Source organism: Anabrus simplex, chromosome 2 (genome assembly GCF_040414725.1).
Source record: "Anabrus simplex isolate iqAnaSimp1 chromosome 2, ASM4041472v1, whole genome shotgun sequence".
Classification (NCBI taxonomy): Eukaryota; Metazoa; Arthropoda; class Insecta; order Orthoptera; family Tettigoniidae; genus Anabrus; species Anabrus simplex.
In genome coordinates, this window is record NC_090266.1 from 673,143,480 (window position 1) to 673,160,655 (window position 17,176).

Consider the following 17,176-nt stretch of genomic DNA (forward strand, 5'->3'; position numbering starts at 1 on the left):
ACGCAGATAGGTCTTATGGCGACGATGGGACGGGAAAGAGCTAGGAGTGGGAAGGAAGCGGCCGTGGCCTTAATTAAGGTACAGCCCCAGCATTTGCCTGGTGTGAAAATAGGAAACCACGGAAAACCATTTTCAGGGCTGCCGACAGTGGGGTTCGAACCTACTATCTCCCGAATACTGGATACTGGCCGCACTTAAGCGACTTCAGCTATCGAGCTCGGTGATATAGGCTTTAGGGCTGTGACAGTTGGCAGTTTGAGATTTTCAGCTTATTTTCTTGACACGGCATAAGCGCAAAAGCCTATATCATTTCTAAAAGTACGGGCCGTGATTGCATCAATGGCAGCAGTGAACACTTGAAGTTAGTACGAACCTGTTGGTCGAATTCTGAACTTGGAGAAGTAAGAAACTTGCTACGTAGAGACATCTACTGGTACCGACAGGAGTGCTAATGTGGGGCTGCTTTTGACTGTAGGGTGATAACTATTGCGCTCCGTAAAGGACTGGAGTGTGATCGTTGATTGCGTTCTGTCGCAGATGAATAAAACGAAGTATTCTCGCAAATGGAATATGTTTATCCTTTGTGTTGACTTCACCTTTTCAACTTGTCAGTGACTGTAGGATTGGTGGACTATTTCTATCTATAGTTGACTATAACAGGTATAGTAAGGTATATAATGATATTTATGTGATTTTAGAAGATCATGTGATGCAATTATGTTTGAATGCCTCAGTGATATTATCAACTAGGATGAGAATGTCCACCTATTCAATACTGTTAACAGTATTAAACAGGATGAGAAGGTCCAGCTATAACATTGAATAGGTGGACCATCTCATCCCTGTTGATAGTGGTAAATAATCAGTTCAGACCGAAATGAAATTCATTTCATATGCCTCAGTGACAGTTGCGATTAAGCATGAACAAGAGATTGGGACATTTATTTGCTCTGTTGAAAGGAAAGTGATTGCGAATTTGTGTGTTTATTAAAAAGCGTCATTTTTGAAACTTTCGCTTGGTACTATTGAAAGTTCTGTCTTTCAGTAAAAGTGTAAATTAAGAGTACGATTTGAGAAGGGATAGAGAAGCATTTCTCTGCAATGCGTTATTAAAGTCAGAAAATTTTATCTAATAATTCACCCCGTACGGGTGTGATAATTTCATGGTAAGCTATCCCTTCCCTTGCTAGAACGACAATTTGTTCCCCCCTTTTTAGAACACTCTTTTTTTACAGAGCTCGGTAACTGTAGTCGCTTAAGTGCGGCCAGTATACGGGAGATAGTGGGTTCGAACCCCACTGTCGGCAGCCCTGAAGATGGGTTTCCGTGGTTTCCCATTTTTACACCAGGCAAATGCTGGGGCTGCCTTCCTTCCCACTCCTAGCCCTTTGCTGTCGCATCGTCGGCATAATTCCTACCTGTGTCGGTGCGACGTAAAGCAACTTGCAAAAAAAAAAAAAAAAAAAAAAAAAAAAAAAAAAAAAAAAAAAACACCTCTACTCTCTTTTCATTGTTTATGTGATAGTCCTGAGTACAAAATACAAAACAAGTGTAGGGCATATTTTGACATGTAGCTTTACAAAGCTTCTGAGTTATGCTTTGACAGCTTGCCGAGTTGTGTGTGCAACAATCTTGTCAATCACAATACAATACTAGGCCTATAGCATGTGCTGTTCTTGGTTCCATCTGTTGACAACTTACCTAAATAATTTTACACTGACAAAATAGGACACTTATTTTAAATGGCCCTGTATGTATTTAAACTATTGCTTAAATTACCCTCCTAAAATTTTTTATTAACAGAAGCTTTCATTTCCTGAAACTTCTCTTGGCACCTCTTCATTATTTGTTTTATGGTAACTTTACATTGAAATCACAACGTGAAGTAGAAGATTCAACTTCGTAGCCAACTAGGTAAATCTGTGAATAGGTCCGGGTTACTGCACTGTTTAAATGTCTCAATAAATTTTCACTTTGTGCATCTACAACAGCAGTTCACCAGCTCAGTCTTTTCTTAGTATCTTTGGTCTTACTTTTTCAAACTTAAAGAAATTGAGTCAGGAATGCTCAAACTGTGGCCTTTTAGTTCTGCGAGATTTAGTTTGCTTCATAACCATCCTTCAACACATTATTTGCTTGTTTTGCTAAGCTGCATGGGCAGTATTAGAGAGGGAATAACTGTGCTTGTTGCACAGTTTCTAAAGAAGTAGTCTTGGCTAATTTTATTGAAGATACACTATTCCTTATTTCCATAAAGTATGTCGTGTTTTGCATGGTAGGTATGTTTAACTTTTTTAACTTAGCTATGTTTTGCACGTTACATACTAATATGAGACAGCTGACCTGACATGCATTCTGTGATTAGTCTGTTTATATATATCACCTTTGTTGTGACACATACTGTGAAATAGCAGGTTAGAAATGGCAGTGTGCTATGTTTGTTAATCACAGTGAGTAAAATGATTACAAATCTTACGATTTGGGAGGGGGGTCAGGGATAGAAAAATGACAAAGATTAGCTGGGGTGGTTGTGAGAAATGTAAGGAATGAACTAGATAAATCACTATCAAGCAGGGTACTGCAAGTAGGCTTACCCAGCTGGAATAATATTCGGAGATACAGATGATGATGATTATGATTACTAATTTAAGGGGCCAAACATAGAGGTTATCGGCCCCAATGTTGAAAGATTTATGTCAGAAATATTCTTTCCACGTAAAGATGTGTTGGAGGGAAGGAAGGGCGAGGAGGTCAGCCTCCTGATTGATGATATTGAAAAATACTTTTGTCTGGGTAGCAGAGTTCAATGGGAGGAGAATAATGATAGCATGAAATCATGCTAGGGTAAGTAGAGAGGTTTGTAAAAAAACTACAGTGTTGTAAAGCGACTGAAACAAATGAAGTTAGACCTGAGGTGGCCAAATAGACTGGAAGGCAGGGAAGAAGAGGTCTCATACAATAACAGAATTAGAGTGGAATGTGAATAAGACATCATCTTATTGAGTGAAAAAAGGAATTATGGTAGAACTATACAAAAGAGAATCCAAGTCAAAACAGCTCCAGCCTGCTGCAGACTCCTAGAGCTCGATGCTCTTTTGTTGCTAGCCGTTAGCTAGTTGTTTACGATTAAGAATTACGAATATAAGTACTAGTAGGTTAAATATAATATTAAATGTAGCAATTTATAAATTCTTGTATTGTTACGTCATTATCTTCTTTCCTTAATTTAGTCATTAAGTACAGATGAATTGAATGAGATCATTAATTCATTTATTTATTCATGCAACTTTCTCCCCAGTTGGTGGTTATCCATGTCTGGGGAAGAGGACTTTGAATCCAGCCCATTCATGCACTCAGCCATCCATCAATTCATTCATCTCAGACGGTTGAGGTGCTGACCTTCTGATCCCAGCTCGGCAGGTTCGATCCAGGCTCAGTCCGGTGGTATTTGAAGGTGCTCAAATACGTTGGCCTCGTGTTGCTAGATTTACTGGTATTCAAAAGAACTCCTGCGGGACTAAATTTCGGCACCTTAATGTCTCCGAAAATTGTAAAAGTAGTTACTGGGACGAAAACTCAATATTATTATTATTATTATTATTATTATTATTATTATTATTATTATTATTATTATTATTATTATTCACCTATTTAGGCACTCGGTATTTCATTCATACACAATGAAATGTTCATTTCATCAATTCACAATGAAGCACTCATCCTCTACGGAATGCTCTCTCCCCAGTTGGTGGCTCTCCGTAACTGGGAGAGAAGTGTGTTTAACCATTCGTTCTAGCCTGAACACAATCCAATCTTGCAAGCATCCATTCAATTCATAAAGCATGAAACTCTCTCCAGAGTTGGTGGCTATCTGCGACTTGGAGAGAGGATTTGGAATCCAGTACATTCATTCATGCAGTCATTTATTGATTCATTTAGGCAGTAAGGATTTTATTCATGTTGGAATGCTCAATTCAGTCCAATGAATGCTCCCTCCCCAATTAGTCTCTCTCCATGACAGGGTGCAAAGAATATTATTTATTCATTCATGCACAACCACAATTCAACCATGTAGCTATCCATTTAACAATTCATGCAGTCATCCACTCATTGAATTCAGTCATAATGTAAGTTATGCTGTAATGGTAAGGTACTCCACAAGACTTGCAACACAAAAGTAAGCACTAAATAAGCTAAGGAAGGGGAAGATACATGTTGTCCTAGACAGGAGGTGCTCAGCTGAGCGCCCTTTATGGCTAGCCCATTGCAGCCGGTCTGGCATGATGTAAATGCAGGCAGCTTTCGTAACAGGCATATGTCACAGTGAAGCGAGATAGCGGACACACTTTGCAGGGAAGGAAGCATTGGCGTTCAGTTGTTATTATGAATCTCTCATCCAGTATTCAGCGAAATGCTGATTGGAGTGCAGTATTTAAAATAAAGCGTAATAATCACACGCACAAAAAAAATCCCTGGCCTTCTCAATATATATCAGATTTATTTATTTTACTCTCAATATAAACAGTTGGTTTTATTTTCTTATATTTATTCATTCAAAGAAAACGGACACATTATTTGTTTGTTACAATCTTTTTTTTTTTCTAGGGGCTTTACATCGCACCGACACAGATAGGTCTTATGGCGACGATGGGATAGGAAAGGCCTAGGAGTTGGAAGGAAGCGGCCGTGGCCTTAATTAAGGTACAGCCCCAGCATTTGCCTGGTGTGAAAATGGGAAACCACGGAAAACCATTTTCAGGGCTGCCGATAGTGGGATTCGAACCTACTATCTCCCGGATGCAAGCTCACAGCCACGCGCCTCTACGCGCACGGCCAACTCGCCCTGTTTGTTACAATCTACAAAGCTACAGGGTTTAACCTGCGAGTGGTCGCTATATGAGATTTTCTCTCACATTATTTTGTATTGATGGTTCATGGTGTGGGTTACTGTAGTCACGTCCTAGTTTGTGAACCATGGGGAACGGCTGAGTGGCCTAGTAAGTGGTCCTGAGAGTGGGGATACCAGTTGCTATGAAAATGGGAGTGGGCATCTCAGACATATTCTGAGTCATGGCCCTCCTTGTGCTCAGGCGGCTAGGACTAAACAATCCATCGTGGTCCTAACCCGTTAGAGGAGAGATCCTCATTTGGACTATGTGCAAGTAGGGTAGCATCCTGCTTCATGAATTTACCGAGTTCAGAACGTTTTAAGCAAACCTCGGACCTATGGGAGTAACGGAGTCCCACTCTCATTTGACAGGCGAGGGACTCCTTGGAAACAACTTGGCGAATGAAATGGAATTCGACAGGGAGCTATCAATATTAATGGGGCTTATGGAAGAAAGTAGAACTGGCTGAGTCAGCAAAGAGGATGCATCTGGATGTACTAGGAGTAAGTGATATTCGGGTAAGGGGAGATAAAGAGGAAGAGCTAGGAGATTATAAAGTGTACTTGACGGGTGTTAAAAAGGGAAGGGCAGAGACTGGGGTAGGGCTGTTCATCAGGAATACTATTGCACGCAACATACTTTCTGTTAGGCACGTAAATGAGCGAGTGATGTGGGTAGGTTTGGCAGTTGGAGGAATTAGGACGAGAATTGTCTCAGTGTATGCACCATGTGAGGGTGCAGATGAGGATGAAGTTGACAAGTTTTATGAGGCATTGAGTGACATTGTAGTCAGGGTGAACAGCAAGGATAACATAGTGCTAATGGGCGATTTCAATGCAAGAGTTGGAAACAGAACTGAAGGGTACGAAAGGGTTATTGGTAAATATGGGGAAGATATGGAAGCTAATGAGAATGGGAAGCATTTGCTGGACTTTTGTGCTAGTACAGTTTTAGCAGTTATTAATACATTCTTCAAGCATAAGGCTATTCACCGCTACACATGGGAGGCTAGGGGTACCAGATCCATAATAGACTATATCTTAACCGAATTCGAACTCAGGAAGTCTGTTAGGAATGTACAGATTTTTTGGGGATTTTTCGATGATATACACCACTATCTGTAGTGAACTATGTATCTCTAGGCCTAAGGTAGAGAAAGTTAAATCTCTCTCCAAATGAATGAGGGTAGAACATCTTCAGGGCAGGGAAATTAGACAGAAATACATGGATATGATTAGTGAGAAGTTTCGAACAGTGGACAGTAAGCAGGTTCAGGGTATAGAAAGAGAATGGGTGGCATACAGGGATGATGTGGTAGAAACAGCAAGGGAATGCCTAGGAATGACTGTGTGTAAAGACGGGGAAAAAGCGAACATTTTGGTGGAATGATTAAGAGAGAGCAGCTTGTAAACGTAAAAAGGCTTATCAGAAATGGCTCCAAACAAGGGCTGATGCAGGCAGGGAATTGTACGTAGATGAAAGAAACAGAGCGAAACAAATAGTTGTTGAATCCAAAAAGAAGTCATGGGAAGATTTTGGTAATAACCTGGAAAGGCTAGGTCAAGCATCAGGGAGACCTTTCTGGACAGTAATAATGCATCTTAGGAAGGGAGGGAAAAAGGAAATGAACAGTGTTTTGAGTAATTCAGGTGAACTCATAACAGATCCCGGGGAATCACTGGACAGGTGGAGGGAATACTTTGAAAATCTTCTCAACATAAAAGGAAATCTTCATGGTCGTGTCATGAGCAACCAAGTTCATGGGGAGGAATAAAATGATGTTGGTAAAATTACGCTTGAGGAAGTGGAAAGTATGGTAAGTAAACTCCATTGTCATAAGGCAGCAGGGATAGATGAAATTAGACCTGAAATGTTGAAGTATAGTGGGAAGGCAGGGAAGAAATGGCTTCATAGGGTAAGATTAGCATGGAGTGTTGATAAGGCATCTTCAGATTGGACAAGAGCAGTAATTGCATCTATCTATAAGCAAGGGACCAGGAAGGATTGCAACAATTTTTGAGGTATCTCATTGATTAGTATACCAGGCAGAGTATTCACTGGCATCTTGGAAGGGAGGGTGTGATCAGTGGTTGAAAGGAAGTTGGATGATGACCAGTGTGGTTTCAGACCACAGAGGGGCTGTCAGGATCAGATTTTCAGTATGTGCCAGGTAATTGAAAAATGTTACGAGAGGAATAGACAGTTGTGTTTGTTTCGTAGATCTAGAGAAAGCATATGACAGGGTACCGAGGGAAAAGATGTTCGCCGTACTGGGGGACTATGGAATTAGGGTAGATTATTGAAATCAATCAAAGGCATTTATGTTGACAATTGGACTGCAGTGAGAATTGATGGTAGAATGAGTTCTTGGTTCAGGGTACGTACAGGGGTTAGTCAAGGCTGTAATCTTTCACCTTTGCTGTTCGCATTTTACTTGGATCATCTGCTGAAAGTTATAAAATGGCAGGGAGGGATTCAGTTAAGTGGAAATGTAGTAAGCAGTCTGGCCTATGCTGACGACTTGGTATTAATGGCAGATTGTGCCGAAAGCCTGCAGTCTAATATCTTGGAACTTGAAAATAGGTGCAATGAGTATGGTATGAAAATTAGCCTCTCGAAGACTAAATTGATGTCAGTAGGTAACAAATTCAACAGAATTGAATGTCAGATTGGTGATACAAAGCTGGAACAGGTAGAAAATTTTAAGTATTTAGGTTGTTTTTTCTCCCAGGCTGGTAATATAGTAAGTGAATTTGAATCATGGTGTAGTAAAGCTAATGCAGTGAGCTTGCGGTTGCGAAAAACAATGTTCTGTTAGAAGGAGGTCAGCTCCCGGATGAAACTATCTTTACATCGATCTGTTTTCAGATCAACTTTGCTTTACGGTAGCAAAAGCTGGGTTGACTCAGGATATCTTATTCATAAGTTAGAAGTAACACACCTGAAAGTAGCGAGAATGATTGCTAGTACAGACAGGTGGGAACAATGGCAGGAGGGTACTCGGAACGAGGAGATAAAGGGTAAGTTAGGAACAAACTCAATGGATGAAGCTGTACGCATAAACCAGCTTCGGTGGTGGGGTCATGTGAGGCGAATGGTGGATGATAGGTTACCTAGGAGAATGATGGACTCTGTTATGGAGGGTAAGAGGATTGGAGGGAGACCAAAACGACGATGGTTAGACTCAGTTTCTAACGATTTAAATATAAGAGGTATGGGACTAAATCAGGCAACAGCACTAGGTGCAGATAGAGGATTGTGGCGACGTTTAGTAAATTCACAGAGGCTTGCAGACTGAACGCTGGAAGGCATAACGGTTTATAATGATTATGTATGTATGTATTTATTTTGTATTGTGAGTTTACTTCTCAGCGATGCAAGGGAGGAGACTGTTCCCTCTTCTAGCTGAGTTTATAACTGTCATGAGTAAGGCGATTCACATTTGAAGGGTAAGCATCCCCTTCTCTAGTAGGAACAAAGATTCGTATGAGTTCGTGCGCCCTGTGTAGAGGTTCTCTCATCGCGCGGCCAGTGGCGTTGGTGTTATGTTGAAGTCGAGAGGGAAACTTTCACCGGTTGTAGCCGTTAGTATTTGACTTAAGTCATGCGCATAACATTCTCCATTTGCAATTACTGTTAAACGAGTCTTCAAAAATTGTGAGTCGAAGAAGAATGTTGGGAAATAAATGCTCGTAAAAACTCCAGCTAGCTCAAATGAGACGGTCCGTTCCAAAACTCGTCTTATCCATTTTTAAAAAAAAATGAGTTAGAGGTAGCATTGCCTTCTTGGTGATGTTTGTGATAGTCCTAACACAAAATTAAGCACCAAAACGCGCCTTTTCCCATAGAAATCTGTCACCAAACTTAGGCTGTTGTTCCATAACTCGCCTTATCCACGGCGCTTGTCGTTCCAAAACTCGCCATATACAATCAACCAATAGGAATGGATAATTTCAGCACGTGACTCACGCTACAATTTACCCGCGTTTTATGCCAGTCTTTCCCCTCTTTGACTTGTTCTTGAACTGTGTTAGTCTTTCATGCAGTTTTGTGCTGTGAATAGAGTGTATTTAGATGACCGAAAATATTGCTCTTGTTGTGGAAGGTATATAAAACTTGCTAATACAGAACAGTTTCACATTCAGGTCTGCCAAAAGACATTCTTGAATGTATTGCATGTCAGGAAAGATCGGGTTCAGAGGATTGCCAGAAATCCCTTCACGACAGGGAAACTTCCAACAGAAAAGAGGAGAGGAGCTAGGATCAAACCAGAGTACACTGAAAAGAAGCACTCCGTGAAACGTTTCATTGAAAGTTTGCAGTGTTGTGAAAGTCACTATTGCCGCGGAAAGTCACCGGTCAGACAGTATCTACCTGGAAATTTAAGCATCGCTAGGCTTTACAAAATGTATAACAACAAATCGCCTGAAGAACTCAGGGTGAAGCGGTGGTTCTTCCGTGAAATTTTTACGCGTTGCTACAACATAGGATTCGGAACACCAGTTACTGACGCTTGCTCAAAGTGCATAGAGTTCAAGGAGAAAATTAAACTTGAAAGTTCGAACGTAGCACTGAAGAATGATTTAATCTTGGAACTTCTAACTAAGGGCTGCAGCTTTTTTCAGAAAGCTCTAAGAATAAAGGGATAGCATGGTAATATTTTCATTTGACTGCCAAAAGAATCTTGTGAATCCAAAAGTTCCAGATCAGATTGTCTATTACAGTCGCCAATTGTACACCCATAATTTTACCACATGCCAAGTTGACAAAGGAGAATGTTTTTACACACACATGGATGGAGCATGAATTCAACAAGGGGTCTAATGAAACGACATCTGCAGTTTACCATCGATTATCACAAATTGATTTGTCAAACTTCACTACTATACGAATTCGTGCGAGAACCGCAAATCTACAATGATTGCAATGTGCTCATATTTCTTGACACACACAGCTCCGCCTAATATAGAAAGTGTTGAATTGGTCTGACAGGCCACTCATTTCTGCCCTCTGACAGAGTATTTACTCAAGTCGAGAGAGAGAGAGATATGGAAATGTTCTATAATCTGTAATCCAGCAGAATATGAAGACATCTTTAGCAAACATGCTGAAGTCTTCAAGTTTGGCAGAGACTCCTCGGTGAACAATTGGAAAATGGTTTCTGAAAATATGATGAAAATGCCTGCATCTTGGCCCTGTGAATTTTCTTCAGTGAAACGATTTATTAGCAAAGACTTGCTGGGAAATGCCACCCTTAGAGGAGAACCTCCTTACAACTCAGATATCGGTTTAGGAAAATCGGTAATGAAAAAGGGAAAATGCCTGACGAGATATGCTAATGCCACCTGAATTATTGCCAGGAGTAAACTTGAATCCCGCCAAAGTAAAGGACGTAAAACGTTTGCTTGAAAAGCATTTTAAAATGGATTGGGATAGGAATGTGTTGCTTTCTTTTTAAAAGAATCTGTTCACCTCAATTTCTGTAGACGAAAACAATCTTGTTGTAGAAACAGAAGTTCTTTATGATGGACCTCAAGAGGAGGGAACAGATTTGAGAGTTTGATTAACAACAAAGTGATGTTTTATTGTTCAATTACTTCTATTGCGAATGCAATGTAGCCTATAAAGGAAGAATTCTCTCCAAATACTATGGATAGGATGTAAATATGATAAATCACACTGCTGTGTTTAATTTATTTGTGAATATCGTTATACTGATAGCAAAAAGGTACATGAGTGTAGTGGTGAGTTATATTACAACATTATATTCTCAATACTTTCATTTTTCTTATTTAAAAATAAGTTGTGTGAGGTAATATATTTTTAATTTTTTGGGTGCTCCAAAACTCGTCTTATCCAAAATACAAATGTAATTTATTGACGTTCTACTAATTATATTTATAATTCTTCAGTAAGACGACCCTATGACATTGGACTTGAACGCGTCGTAATACATTTAAACAAATGAGACTTATATTACAAAAATTACAGGTTTTTCGCTTTTCCTGAAAAATCACTTATGATGGATAAGACGAGTTTTGGAACGGACCGCCTCAAATATTAGAGAGAAGACCTATTGTACTTTATTCTTACTTTTGTATTGCGACTGTCAAGAAGTTCTATACTAATAATGATGTTATTGGTTTCACATCCAAATAACTACTTTTTACGGTTTACATAGATGCCAAGGTGCCAAAATTTTGTCCCACAAGAGTTCTTTTATATGCCATTAAAGCTACGGCTGACAGATCTGAGCACCTTCGAATACCACCGGACTGAGCCAGGATAGAACCTGCCAACTTCGACTCAGAGAGCCAACGCCTTAACTGTCTGAGCCATTCAGCCTGGCACTCGTGTGAATATTACGTACTTACATGTGACTGAACTAATGACTAATTTCCATTAAGGAGTAATTTGTTTCTGTAATATACGGATACCGTAATCAGTTTTTTAAAAAAAATCTAAACTGTTGCTTTAGTTATACTTTAGGTTGTAAAAATTTCATATGTTTAAATTTTATGTAAAAATTACATTGTATATACATGAAGTGGTTAAGTGTAAGAAAGGGCCGGGAGCCCTAACTTCGCCACAATAAAGACGCTTTAATAATAATAATAATAATATAACGCAGTCTTTGTCTCATTTCTGTAATTCGTTTCACTCTTACGTCCCGCAATATTATAGAAGATATATTTATTTAAAATTTTATTAAATTTTATTTTAATGGCCAACGGCCGTAGCCGTCTTGAAACACAGGATCCCGGTAGATCTCCGAAGTTAAGCAACATTGGGCGTGGTCTAGATTTGGATGGGTTGCCACCAGTGGCGGTGCGTGGATAAAGGATCTGGGGGTTCACTGCTGTCGAAAATAACGTGTTGAGATTTATTGTTACTTGATGTTTACATAGATGTAAAATTGCTTGATTAGAAACGCGACTTTCCTTTGAAGAGACACGGCTACAGCTCGAAGAAGTTATCAAAACAATGAAGATGAAAGACAGAGAATATAATGTGCAGTTACTTAAAGCTGATCCAATTTCCTCTGATTTTGGAGACGTTGCTTGCGTACAAATAACTTCTTCAAGAACGTGTTATGCAGACTACTGTTGTTTATGTATTATATTTTGCTGCTTACTTTACATAAAACACGTATTTCTATTGAAAAGCTCCAGGGGCTCTCCACTTGGGATCCTGGATTGGCGATCACGGGGCCTTTAGCTGAGTCCTGGCATTGGTTCCATTTACTTGCACCAGGCTCCTCACTTTCGTCTATCCTATCCGACCTCCCTTGACCAAGTCTTGTTCTTTTCCGACCCCGATGGTATCGGAGCATTCGAGGCCCAAGGAGTGTTTCATTTTCACGCCCTTCGTGGCCTTTGTCTTTCTTTGGCCGACACCTTCATTTTCGAAGTGTAGGATCCCTTCCATTTTTTCTCTATGATTAGTGTTATAAAGAGGATGGTTGCCTAGTTGTACTTCCTCTCAAAACAATAATCACCATCACCATTTACTAATGAAACGTTTCATTAATTACATAAACTTAGGCTACGTACACCTATTGATGCTATACAAGACGTAGTTACCAAATACCCTGGCTCATTGCGGTTAATTGCATCAGAATTGCAAAATCGTCAAATTAAAACTCCTCTAAAACCTACCACATACGGCAAACTTAAACCGCACGCTCTGACAGTGCTTCGGCTAATTTCGGAACTGCTTAATGTAACTCGTGTCTATCGCTAGTCCAGTCGCCAGCGATAGTGTTGATGTCAAAAAAAACGCTACGCGCGTGGATATACAGAGCTTATTAAAGGAATAGGCTGTAATAAACCATTTTACATAGACTTATCTAGGTATTTCTAGGGGGTTCACTGAACCACTGAACATACAGAACGCACCGCCACTGGTTGCCACGCACTGTTGTTGGGGGGTAAGGGAATGGAGGAGCGGAAAGGAACTGACCACCCTACCGTACGCAAACTCTGGCTCAGGCACACCTCTGCGGAGGTTCGGACCTGCCTTCGGGCAGAATAAACCCTTACCTTATTTTAATGTGAGCGAAAGTCTCAGGTGTGACCACTCGTGTTACTATTCGGCTAGCAACCACTTGCGGGTTAAGCGTACAAGCTACGATTTACAATTATTTGGATGGACACGACAGTATTTCCATTTAAAAAAAAAGTAAAATTCCTGTTATTCATTAAGCAAAAAGAAAAATATTACATAATTCAACAAGTTTACTGCTTGATTTTGCATAGTGTTGTAGCGTTGTGTGACTTTCTCTGTTCACTGAATTTGTGAAAATATTATTTCAAATTTAACAGGCATCCAATGATAATGGCTAGCCTCTAAATGGCGAGAGGGAGTTTCATCATGAGAGAGGACATGGATATTTACTATCGAAAATTAAAGTACAACAGTGTAAATATATCTACCAGATAGATAATACAGTATGAATTCAAGTAAATAACTTAACTGATGTTATTCCCATTAAGCATGATTGGATTGTTGTTGAGTTTATCAGATGATTTAATTACAAACAGCCACAAGCCATAGTTTATCCACCGTAACTCCGTATTATATTAGAAATGTTTCTAAAGCACCTCTTGAAATTTAATAGTAAAAATTATAATTCATTACATACATTATGAAAATATTTGAGGGTGTAGGCCTATCTCTTTATTGTATCCGATCAAAATACATAAACTATAATGAACGTAAATAACTTATTTCTTATAACGTAAATTGAAAATGACGTGGATTTCTGCCCTCTTTCATTATTTTCGACCTCCATTTCAAACTCTGGTATCGCGGCAGTGATCGAGAGTGACTGGGAGAACTTCGCCCAACTATCTCGGGCTGTGACGTAACCACAGCGAGCCACAATCTCGCTGCGGTTGAATAGCATACGCTCATTGCCTGGCTGCCCGCCCGCCCGCTTACAGTGCTGGGCGCCCACAGGACGGAATGCCCAGCGTGAGCAGCTCTGTCCTTGACTATGTAGCATTGTTAAAGTCTGGGACACAATAAATTATATTTAGTGTAGGAATAGTCAAATAATTGCAAGAGGAAAATGTAATGCATGTATTGAATTTGATGAATTGCAATAAAAGAATGCTTTCTTCCCAGTTTAAGGCGATCTGGAACTAGGGAATGGTAGTATTCTGTTCTAGTTGCTTACGATTAGGAAGTGTGATAAAAATTGTTGATGAGGTGTCTACTCAATTGGTCTGGACACTTTTGTAGTAACGCTATGGATCTGAATTATCAGGGATACATTGTAAATAGCAACTGAGGAGGGTGCACTGCACCATTTGAGCAATAAAACCAAATTTTTAGATTTTATAGTACTCTGTTAGGATTGTTTATTGTGCGACAGTTGGATATCACATCTATCTGTGTACCATTCTGGGAGTGATGCTGTATTTTGTAAATTTCGATGAATGACAGTAGCTGTTGTATGGAAAATGTTGCACGATTCATATTATTTTCTAATAAAAGTAAATATATTTCTAGGGGCCTCTAGCCTTGGCAATGAACATACAACTCTCATACAAGTAATTCAAGGTTAGGTTTATATGATTTACATTTTGTAATTTATGTAATATCATTTTACTGTAATTGCACCTATTAATAAGGAAACAGGAAGGATTGCAACAACTATGAGGTAGGGCCTGTTACTTTGATCAGTATACCAAGTAAGGCATTCACAGGCATTTTAGAAAATAGGGAGCGATCAGTGATGGATAGTAGATTGGATGAAAACTAGTACAGTTTCAGACCACAGAAGGGCTATCAGGATCATTGTCAAGTAATTGCAAAATATATGAGAGGAATAGACAGTCATGCATGTTCTATAGCTCTAGAGAGAGTATTGTGTAATCAAAATACAATTACAAGCAACTTTGTCGCACCGACACATGTAGGTCTTATGGCGACGATAGGAGAGGAAAGGGCTAGAAGTGGGAAGGAAGTGGCCGTGGTCTTAAAGTACAGCGCCAGCATTTGCCTGGTTTGAAAATGGGAAACCATTGAAAACCATTCTCAGGGCTGCTGACAGTGGGGTTCGAACCCACTATCTCCTGAATACTGGCCGCACTTAAGAGACGGCAGCTGTTTAGCTTGGTAAAATACAATTGCACCTGGCTATGGCAGGAACTAAGTTACTACTTATTTATGTCTGGTGCACTGTCACCTGGCTCTGTCACCAGGTACAGTAGCACGATAGTTCTATGATTGTTCAGTTCATCATTCACTCGGTCTTTGGTGGTACAGTGGTTCCTTTCGCTCCAGCATTATTTCTTCAGTCTTGATTAAAAGAGTCGCTAGTCCCTGAGTGATAGACATACATTCCATTCTGAAATGCTTCTGCATTTGAAGTACTTGCAGATTCTTCTCCAAAATTCATCTTGTCCTGTTTATAATGTGAGATTCATGTGTTGACTGTATTCGATCTACTGATATGCCTGTTGCTCACCCTGCTGTCGTTTATCAACGGCGGTGAACGGACGCTAGCTTCCGTTTTGGAAAACAAAGAAAAGCCAGAGAGGAATTCCAAGTTTTATGGGAAATGATAAAGATAAGGGATCAGCAGCCACAACATTTATTATAATCTTTAAGAAAACAACAACAAATAATTTGAATGATTTAAACAATGATTAAACTTGAAAATCAGGTAGCGTACACATGTCCTTGAGCCAAAACCGGCCACCGGCTGTGCACATAAATGTAAATATAGATTGAAGCTGACAAAATTCAGAATATCTGAAAATTATATTAACTTGGAAGGCTGGTCCAAGCCAGACCAATATTGAAATTTAACAGCGTAACTAGATATTAAAGACATAAAAAATGACAAAGTTAAATATAAAAGTGGTTTCCGTGAACAATAGATTAACAAAGACTCAAAATTTAATGACAAAACTTGAAGCAAGACTTGCAGCATTAACTTCTCCACCCGGGAGATAACAATTTAAAGAAATGGTTGCCAAACATTAAACTGTCAAATAAATAGTCCAACACTGCAGTGCTATAGACAAATCTTCTAAGGCAAACCAGTTGAGTAAAAAATGTCGTCTTCCAGAAACAGACATGCTGACAAAAACGTAGATTAAAATATTCATAAGAGTAAGGCACGAATTTGTGCAGAATGCTAAGTCCAGGCTGGCATTAATGAAGTTCAGTAAAATAGAAGTGCCGGACAGGCCAGCTGCAGTAATGTTGAAAGCGCTCGGCTTGACATACTTTAGTTCAAACAGGTGAGCAAGCCCAGGTCAGCGGCCCCAAGCAAGGCGAAATGAAATGCATGTGATCAAAATGCCGCCTCTAAACGCGCGGCGAAAATATCAGCCTGGACGAGAAGTCAGCATAGACGTTGCCACGTAGCGGCAATTATGGTGAGCTGCTCGTTGAGAGTGAGGAGCCGAATCCTGGAGAACATGATGAGTGGCAGTCCTTAAGAAGCACTGCAGAAGGTTCCAGATCCGACATAAAGTAGCGCTGTAAGACTAACAGTAGTAATTACTAAAAAGTACATAAAAAAAAGTATTAAAAAATACACAATAATGAGAAAAGGGAAGTCCAGAAAGAAAATTAATAATTTCCAATTAATTAATAATATAACAAAGGCAAAGAAAAAAAACCAGAAATGACCAATGAAAAAGTAGAAAGACGTGGAAGAATACATTCTCGGTACCAACTGGAAACAAGTTGCTGATGACCCAAACAGTCATGTCAAGGTAATATAACCAATCAACAGGCGACAAAAAAATTACGTAAGTCAGCGGAGCGAGAGGAAGAAAATAGGCAAACAGTGTTCGTATAACCTGTGACATGATTGCACGTGAAAGGGAACTTATAATAAATCAACGAAAAGTAACCAAACCTAAAACAATTAAGGTAAGAGCAACATCAAACTTAAATTCAGACAAGTAGGAGAGGTACCGAAAATAGTGAAAATTGTCAACAAATTGTACGTTCATGGACGCATGAACCACCTTTGCCCAAGTGCAGTCAATTGTTAAATATGTGATATATGGCGGAGTATCAAGGGAAAACATACAAGCTATGTTGAGAGGTTGTGGGGTCAGGGGTAGGTTATAAGTAGGGCCCAGATTTTTAGGTTTCATCCTATTTTTTTCCTCGCTGTTTAATTAACAAATTTCAATATATTTGTTTGTTTCACACTTCCTGGAGCAGAATATGTGAATTTCGTTGCACGTAAGAAAACCTAAATGAGGGGTTGACACCTAAAATAACCTAAATAACCTAAATAGCTGTTTTACCTT

The 17,176-nt window shown here is 39.5% G+C and overlaps 1 protein-coding gene across 1 annotated transcript in view; it reads left to right on the forward strand.

Moving 5' to 3' along the window:
- Nucleotides 1-483: 483 nt before the first annotated feature.
- The window catches only part of LOC136863628 (peroxisomal targeting signal 1 receptor), a 282,877-nt gene continuing 266,184 nt past the window's right edge, over nt 484-17,176 (forward strand). Inside the window, exon 1 of the mRNA XM_067139995.2 lies at nt 484-660. The gene's annotated coding sequence lies outside the window, so the exon portion shown is untranslated. The remainder of the gene's footprint in view (nt 661-17,176) is intronic.